This window comes from Octopus bimaculoides, chromosome 10 (genome assembly GCF_001194135.2).
Source record: "Octopus bimaculoides isolate UCB-OBI-ISO-001 chromosome 10, ASM119413v2, whole genome shotgun sequence".
NCBI lineage: Eukaryota > Metazoa > Mollusca > Cephalopoda > Octopoda > Octopodidae > Octopus > Octopus bimaculoides.
The window spans coordinates 58,452,850-58,461,745 of record NC_068990.1 but is presented as its reverse complement, the minus strand read 5'-3'; the positions used below and the strand labels follow the sequence as shown (position 1 = coordinate 58,461,745).

At 39.7% G+C, this 8,896-nt stretch overlaps 1 long non-coding RNA gene across 1 annotated transcript in view; it reads right to left on the bottom strand.

The window, feature by feature from the left end:
• The window catches only part of LOC106877674 (uncharacterized), a 20,571-nt gene that overhangs the window by 4,716 nt on the left and 6,959 nt on the right, over positions 1-8,896 (bottom strand). Inside the window, exon 2 of the long non-coding RNA XR_001410407.2 lies at positions 5,708-5,854. This is a non-coding gene — a long non-coding RNA (uncharacterized LOC106877674). The remainder of the gene's footprint in view (positions 1-5,707; positions 5,855-8,896) is intronic.

Below are 8,896 nucleotides of genomic sequence, written 5' to 3'. Positions count from 1 at the left end.
CGTTAGCCACCAAGGGGCATGCTCAACTGGTTAAGGTCAAACAACTGACAAGCAAATCTGTGGTATTAAGCAGAATATTTGCTGTAACCCATCTTTTTATACCAAGACAAAACAATGTACGTGATAACACTTCCAATCAATTAAGATCAGAAGCCATGAGAGCCACTGTCCGGGCATTTTATTATTATTATTATTATTATTATTATTATTATTATTATTATCATCATCATCATCATTATTATTATTATTATTATTATCATTATTATTATTATTATTATTATTATTATTATTCATTATTATTATTATTTGATGCAGAGTATGACAGAAGTGTTTCTGAAGGCTCGATGTAAGTTCTCATTAATTTCGTTGGATACATCCCTTTGGTGAGGTTTTTTTGTTTGGAATTTTAATCCCAAGTTGTTACTGAAAACTCCAGAAACCAGTTGCTGGGTTTTCTATTGCCTTTTGGCCCCTTCAGAGGCAAATTTCGGCCCTCCAGAAAATCGCCCGAGAGGCGTTTTGAAAACAACAATTTATAAAGATGGTGGCGTCCACTTTAAAACTTGTAAAAAGAAAATCAGTTCTTGCACACAGCCTTCTTACTGCTGAAAACTTCCCTCCTCTTCCATCTCTTACCAAAAATAATGCAGAAGACGGGGAGGAGACAAAAAGGAATGGAAACGGGCAATATCTTAATCTGTCAAGAGAAAGAAAAGGTGAGCAGTGGAAAAATGTTTAGGTCAACAATAACGGCAGTAACAAAAGAGGTGATAGTAGAAGTGACACAGCAATGGTGATAGTGGCAGTAGAGACAGCAAGAATTGCGAGGTTGTGAAGTATAGCAGCAGTAACGACAGCTTCGGCAGTAACAGTGACAGCAACTCTGGCGGCGGCAACAGAAGCAATGATAGCGGTGGTGGCGGTGTGGTTGGAGGCAAGCAGTGGTGGTGGTGGTGATGGTAGCAACAGTGCAAGTAGCTACAACCACATCACCACCACCACTAGTTGTAGTAGTAAGTCTTCTTTTACCGGTACCACCACCTCAAAACAACTCTTTGCACTCTCTCTAGAGGAAAAAGTCTCTAAATTAACGAACACCGCTAAGTCCCGAAAATAGACGGTAGAAGAGAAGAATTAATACCTCTACAAGAAATTTTAGCGAACAGAGCAAGGAAAAATAGTAAGGTACCGTTGCATTAGCCGTATAACAGAACGGCTAGAAACAGAAACGACCACCCAGATAGAAAGATCCCTTCAGAATATGTGGCAAGACATCGGTCATATATCGAGAGCAAAGCAGTTCGGTGGGATGGAAGTTCTATTTAAAACTGAGGCCCTAGAAGAATTCGTGTTCTTCCCTACGTATATGGAAAGAAAGGCAGTTAAGATTACCCTACAAGTGGTGCCACCAGAGCCAGGTCTGTGGTGGATACTCACGTGTGGGATAATCAAAGAAAGTGATAATCTCCTGGAGGTGAAGATATCAAGGAGGGAGAACTGGACAGGATTCACACTAGAGGTGTTACTCCATGTAAAACCAGAACAGCTGGAGAAGATCCCTGATTTCATCTCCTTGCTGAACGGAACTGAGTTGAGAATAATTGTGGAGGGCAAACATCCGAGATGCCATGTCTGTGGCATGACAATTCATTTAGAGGCGTTTTGCCCACAAAGCAAAACAAGAGAGGAGAGAGGCGGGGTCCCATCACCGATGTCACAGCCATTTCCACAACAACATCTACAGGAAAATAAAAGAAAGAGTGATGCAACATCAGCATCTCAAGGCAGAACTACAGCGGCGGCTCAATCTGAGGCGGAAGGATCGACAGCAAAAAAAAAAAAAAAAGAAATGGCCAGCGTCAGTAACAGCAGCAGCAGCAGCAGCAATAGTAGCAGTAGAAACAGCCCCAGTAGCACCATCACACTACAATCAAAATGGACAAGCACTTTAGCAGTAAGGCCCCCGCCCACCAGGGATTTCCCTAACCCAGCTATCCCACTCCCGACAAGATCTATCCATGGCAACCTCCACCTCACGCATTACGTCATAGAGTGGGAAGGAAGGAACCTGGTATGGGTGGGGCCCTGATCAATTTGGATCAATCGAAAGCTTTTGACAGGGTCGACCATCAATATTTGGAGGCTGTCCTCGTGGCAGCCGGTTTCAATCTAGTTTTTCTGAGGTTGGGTCGTTTCAATGTACAACGACATATACTCGGCGGTTAAAGCAAACGGCCACCTATCGGAATCGTTTATCATCGTTCGTTCGGTCCGTCAGAATGCCCAGTCTCTACCCTCTTGTACGTGCTGGCTCTCGAGCCATTATTAAGGACGTGGGGCATCCCGCGTGATCTAGGATGCGGAAGGTTCGTATCGGCATATGCGGACGACGTCACCGAAATAGTGTCGGTCAGCTCGGAAACGAGGTGATCGGCATTAATTTAAGGGAGTACGAAACGGTGATAGGAGCAAAAATTAATTAGGACAAGTCGGTGGACCTGCAGCTCGGCTCCTGAAGAGTCAGGTCCATGCCAACCAACAGCGTTGTAGGGTGCTAGACTGAAGGACCAGTTAAATTGCTCGGGGTCTGATTTAGTCCGGACTTCCAGGTGGACAAGAACTGGGGGGAGGTGACGAGCAGAGTAGCCAATCTCATCCACAAATGGGTAGAGAGGAAGCTGTCCCTCAAAAGTTGGACGAAGGTAGCGAATGCGTAAATCACTTCCTTTATCTACTACCACCTAACCGATGTCCCTTGCCTTGCTGATCAAGCTGGAGAGCTTGCTCTTCCACTTTCTGTGGAAGGGATGTGTTCCGCTCATCGGACGATCCATCTGCTGTCGACAGCCATTGAGTGGGAATGTCGTGGCTAATGATGTGCAGACGCGTTGAGGCTGCGGTATCTCTAGTGCTTTGTTAACTGTGAGCAGGTGTGCGTGTGGTCGCTGTTTGTCACACAGGATTTTCCGTGGCTCGTCTCATTGACGGAGCTACAGTCCTGGGTCATGAGTAGACGAAGAAATGGCGCTTGACACCTAGAGTGTCAGCAAGCGCTCACAGCTTTCTGCCAGTCGGGCAATGCGATCAATCGAAGTTCCACTATGCAGTTCTATAGAGAATTAGTGGAGGGAAAGAGCGACGAAGTACTCGAGTTGCTTGACCGTAGACCGTAGTTGAGCAGTTGTGCATCTCTGATCACGAGCAGGAGTAGTGGTGGTATATCATAACCATGTGTTGAGAGGAATTCTTTGGGGCTTGAATAATCCACCTCTAGAAGGTTCACTCATCATCCTTAAGCAACCCTTATTCAGGGACATTTTGTGTTGGATGGGCTATTCGACTTGAAGAAAATTCTAACTGGGCCACACCTGCAAGATTATGCGCTATTTATCTTGATATAAGGTCACCATGTCGTGCACATGTAGCTGTGACGCCGGTACATGGTTTACCCTTGATGAGTATATTGGGCATCGAATACTTCGATATTTTGATGGCAAGCGCTGCTCTCTCACTCAATAATAATAAGAATAGTAATAATAGTAATAATGATAATGAATATAATAATGATAATAATTCTAAATATATAAAGATAATAGTAAATATAATAATGATAATAATATTATTATTATTGTTATTGGCGGCAGTGAGGGTAGTGGTGATGGGGTAGAGTTAAGAAAATAACGTGAATATTCAATATTTTTTCATTGAAATATTGGCTGCAGATTGTTGCGGCTTGACATTGTAAATGAAGTTTTCAGAAGCAACTGTTGGCATTGAGAATAATTAATTAAGAAATAGTTTCATTGTGGCAATCAGTTTAATAGGGAAGAAAGCCCTTTAGTGAACTTTAAATGAAAGTGCTTAGGTCATTCCCAGGGTCATAATCCAGGTCAAACTTAGGCCAGTTTAGTAAATATCTCCTTTGAGTCACCTACTTTTACTTTTACTCATAGAAATACTGGTTCTTCTCTACAGCACCAAATTTAAGTTATTACAGCCTTTCACACATTACTTACAACAATCACATAAATACTTGCATATGTATGTATGTATGTATGTATGTATGTATGTATGTATGTATCTATACATATATAAATTTATAGATATACTTATCTTTACATATATACATATACAAATATAGGTACATACGTGCATACAAACATATACGTTAGTTATTTCTATTTAAACATACTATGATTGTATTATATATATCTATATACCGTCCGTGTATCGTATAACCAAAAAAAGAAGCACATTAAATCAGAGTAGTATTGTATACAGTTAAGTGTATGTCCGGTCATCATATATACATGCATAGACATACATTCACACGTCCATGCATGCATACATACATACATACATACATACATACATACATACATATCCACATGTATATCGATCAAAATAGATTATTTGAACCAAAATAGTATTCACAATACCACAAGTGGAGTGAAATATATGATAAATAATAGGAACTGTCTTAGAATATTAATTGTTGCACTGAATTTAGAAAATACATTGTTAGTCTGAAATTCCTGCTCAATTAAACAATTTTTAGAGCATTTGTCGGAAAATTTGCTTGAACAACAAAAGCTGGAATATTCAAAAATGACTTTAAATATCCCACTTATGTTCGTCAATAAAACTGCTGACGAATATTTGCTTAATTTATTGTTAAATTGAGCAGGAAACTCAGAGTAATGCTGTGTGTATGAATGTATGTGTGTGTGTGTGTGTGTATGAATGTATGTTTGTGTGTATATATGAATATGTGTGTGTATATGAATGTGTATGTATGAATGTGTGTATAAATGTGTGTATAAACGTGTGTATAAACGTGTCTGTGTATAAGTGTGTGTATGAATGTGCGTATGTATGTGTGTATGTATGTGTCTATGTATGTGTGTATGTATGTGTGTATTTATGTGTGTATGAATATATGTGTGTATGAATATATGCGGGTGTATGAATGTGTGTGTATGAATATGTGTGTGTATGAATATGTGTGTGTGTATGAATATGTGTATGAATATGTGTATGAATATGTGTGTGTGTGTCCTTTACTTGATCAAGACTGTGGCTAAGCTGGGGCACTGCCTTCAACAATTCTTAGTCGAATGAGACAACACCAGTACTCATTCTACCGATATCATTTGCCGAACCGCTAAGTTAAAGAATCGTAAACACACTAACAGCGGTTGTAAAGCAGTGGCGAGAGACACACACACATGCACACACAGGCACACACAGATATATATTAATATAACGGACTTCTTTCAGTTTCCGTTTACCAAAGCCATTCTCAAGAATTTAGTCCACCCGAGGCAACAGTAGAAGATGCCTACTCGAGGTATCACGTAATGAGATTGAACCCGAAACCATGTGGTTGGGAAGCAAGCTTCTTACTCCTCTATGTGTATACCTTTTATCTGTATCTTCTTGTTTAACATATTAGACTACGGCAATGTTGGGGCAATACCAAGAAGGCCCTAATCAAAGTACTTTCTTTTCTGAGGCGGGCAGCATTTCTGTCTCTTTTGCAGAACCGCTAAGGGATGTAAACAAACTAACACCATTTGTCAAGAGGTGGTTGGCGTACAAACATGAACGCAAAAACACACACATAGGTATGCACAAATACATATATACATGACGATATTCTGCCAGTTTCCTCTCCACCAAATCGCGTCACAATTCTTTGACCTACCCAAAACTGTATTCGAAGACACATCACCGAAATGTCACACAATGGTATTGAAGCTGGAGTCTTGTGGCTGGGAAGCAAACTTCTTACGATACAGCCACGCCTGCGCCTCAGCAGTGATTCCAATCGCTTTAAAACGATATTTTCAAACTGGAGTAAAAGGGAAAATAAATTGAAATAAATTAAATTACATCAGACTTTCATAATCGTTTTGTAATTTCAAATGTTTTTCTTATGGAGATGACGCGGTGGTGTATTTTGTTTAGTTGTGATTGTTGCTAGTTGGCAGCAGTGACCGGTTAATGAAAGTGGTTGGTCTGTTAGTTGTGGAAGGAGGGACAGTAATAGTAGTAGTAGCAGCAGCAAGAGCTAGGGTTCCCAGTGGCTTATGCTAGTCTTCCAGGTAGTTGATAGTTGTGGGGTGTTGGTTTTTCTCTCTCTAATATATATATATATATATATATATATATATATATAATTCGTCCCCAAGTTGCCAGAAGAGTAGCAGTAGCAACTCCGCGTGGAAATCGCTCAGAATACGGTTGATTGTGCAAACCACGACCCAGTTTTCATGAAGACCATCACCACTGGTGATGAGAAATTGGTTTATGGTCTCTGCTCGATGCGTCCTGCTATCTTGCTTGAGAACGAAAATCTGACGAGCACGCATTACACGTCAGTACTTGAGGCGTAACAACCAGAAATTGAAGCATCCTATTTTCATGCATGAGCAGGAAGGGTACAGTCACCTCCCTTCGAAAGGATATCGCCCGCACGATATTAATTTTGGTTAGAAAAATAATGTCACATACTTTTTGAACGCCCCTCGTACACCAAGGATATGTGTACGTTCGTGCGTGCGTGTGCGTGAATATGTGTACATAGTATGGGTGTGTGAGTGCATGTGTTAACATAAATTGAATTACAACGTGAGCATACTGCAGTTATTTTCTTTAAAACAATAATTTGGATAAATCTTATGAGTGGTATCCATCACATCATACTATAATAGTTGAACAGTTTTACTGTCATTTGGCAGAAGGGTTGCGTCAGAATTCATAATCGAGAAAACAACACCTAGATAATAGACGAGAAAACATGTCGACTAAAATCTTTCAAGGCGGTGTCCCAGCATGGCCGTAGTCTAATGACTAAAACCAAAAAAGGAGAAAGACATATATTTGCGCGCGCGCGTGCACGTGCGTGTGTGTACGACGAGCTTTCAGTTTCTGTCAAGCAATTCCACTTCCAAAGACTTAGTGAGTCCGAGGGTATAGTAGGAGTCATTTGCCCAAGGTGTCACGCAATGAGACTGAACCCGGAATCATGTAGTTTGAAATCAAACTCAGCATAGTCGCAGTCCAATGACAGAATCAAGTAAAAGATAAAAGATAAGCGTGTGTATGTGTGTGTATGGCGGACTTCTTTCAGTTACCGTTTATCAAATCTACATACAAAGATTAGGTAGGCCCGAGTGTATAGTAGAAGATACTTGTCCATGGTGCTACGCAGTGGGACTGAACCCGGAACCGTGTATTTTGAAAGCAAACTGCTTACCATTAAACCCCTTGAAGCTACTTCAACATAGCCACAGTCCAATGACAGAAAACACGTAAGCGATAAAAGATGCTAACAAACCTCTCTCATTACTCACACCACCACTCTCCTTCCTCGACGTATTCCTTAGTCTTTTAAACCCTCTTTGTTTCATTCCATTCTCCTCTCTTTATATCTTTTCTCTCTTCAACTTTTCCCTCCACTCGCATCACAGCAGACTCTTACACTTACATCGTAACTGTTTAATGACCTTTCTTTACACCGTCTCCTTCTGTTTCAATATCTCTCATTTATTTCTCTTTTCCTTCTCTAAAATCAAATTCACGCATACATCGCACATTTCGTCTTTTATATATATATATATATATATATATATATATATCTGTCTCTCACACGTTCTCTGTATCTGCCTATCTGTCTGTCAGTCTCTGTGTCTACCTGTGTGAGTGTGTCTGTGTGTCTGTCTGTCTCTCTCCTTCTCATACTCGTATTCAGTGGTATATATTATATGTGTCTACAAAAATGCCTTATTTCCTACTATCTATATGCGTCTGTATGTGGATAAAAGTTGTTTGAATGCAAGTAGCATATGAATTTATCATCATCATCATCATCATCATCATAATCATCACAGTCATCATCACGTAATCCACTATCTAGTCCGTTGTTGTTGTTGCTGTTGTTTTTTAAATAATAATAATTATCATTATTAGTTCAAATTTTTGCCACATGTTCAATTTGGGGGAGGTGGGGATGAGTCGATTGCATCGACTCCAGTATTCAATTGGTACTTAATTTATCGACCCTGAAAAGATGAATGGCAAAGTCGAGCACGTCGGAATTTGAACTCAGAACGTAGCGACGAGCTTAAGAAATAATAATAATAATAATAATAATTATTATTATTATTATTTGTAGTAGTAGCAGCAGCAGTAGCAGCAGCAGAAGAAGAAGAAGAAATGTTCTGGCCTTGTGCCACAATTTGAAACCATCATCATGATCAGTGTTTATTAATATATATATATTTGTTTTTGTTCTATGTATCTGCTGTGTAGCCAATAGCATTGCTATTAATTTGAATGTCTGCGTGTGTGTATATGTAGTTACGTGCACAAAAAGATTGAGAATTATCCATTGTGAAAACAATCTAAGTGTTATATAGTTAATAGTTAGAAGAGCCATAAAACAAGGCAATTGGGCCTTTGGCTGAAGCAGATGGTGCTGACATATTGGACAAACAGAGGAATTTGAAAAATCTTCTAGCTTTGTGTTGTTCCGTTCTACTTATTGTTCTGGAGTTTTAGCGTTTGTATAAAAACACCTTTTTTTTTTCTTTCTCACACTATGCTGCACATACTTTAGTGAATACTAATCTACCATTTACTAGATCATTACCAACCTAGTCTTGTGTCAAACAGGCTCCAGACTCACACTTCAATTTAGAATCACGTCGTAATTCGCCCATCATTGCTTCTCTGCAGGTGTTTCGCCATCATTCTATGTCCATGTTATGTGGTTATGCGAGGGTAATGCAATGAGCTGCTGTCGACGTGTGATTAGCTGAATTAACGCTTATGTGTCCGTCGGTTAGTAGACTTATCGCTGTAAATATATATATATATATATATATATATA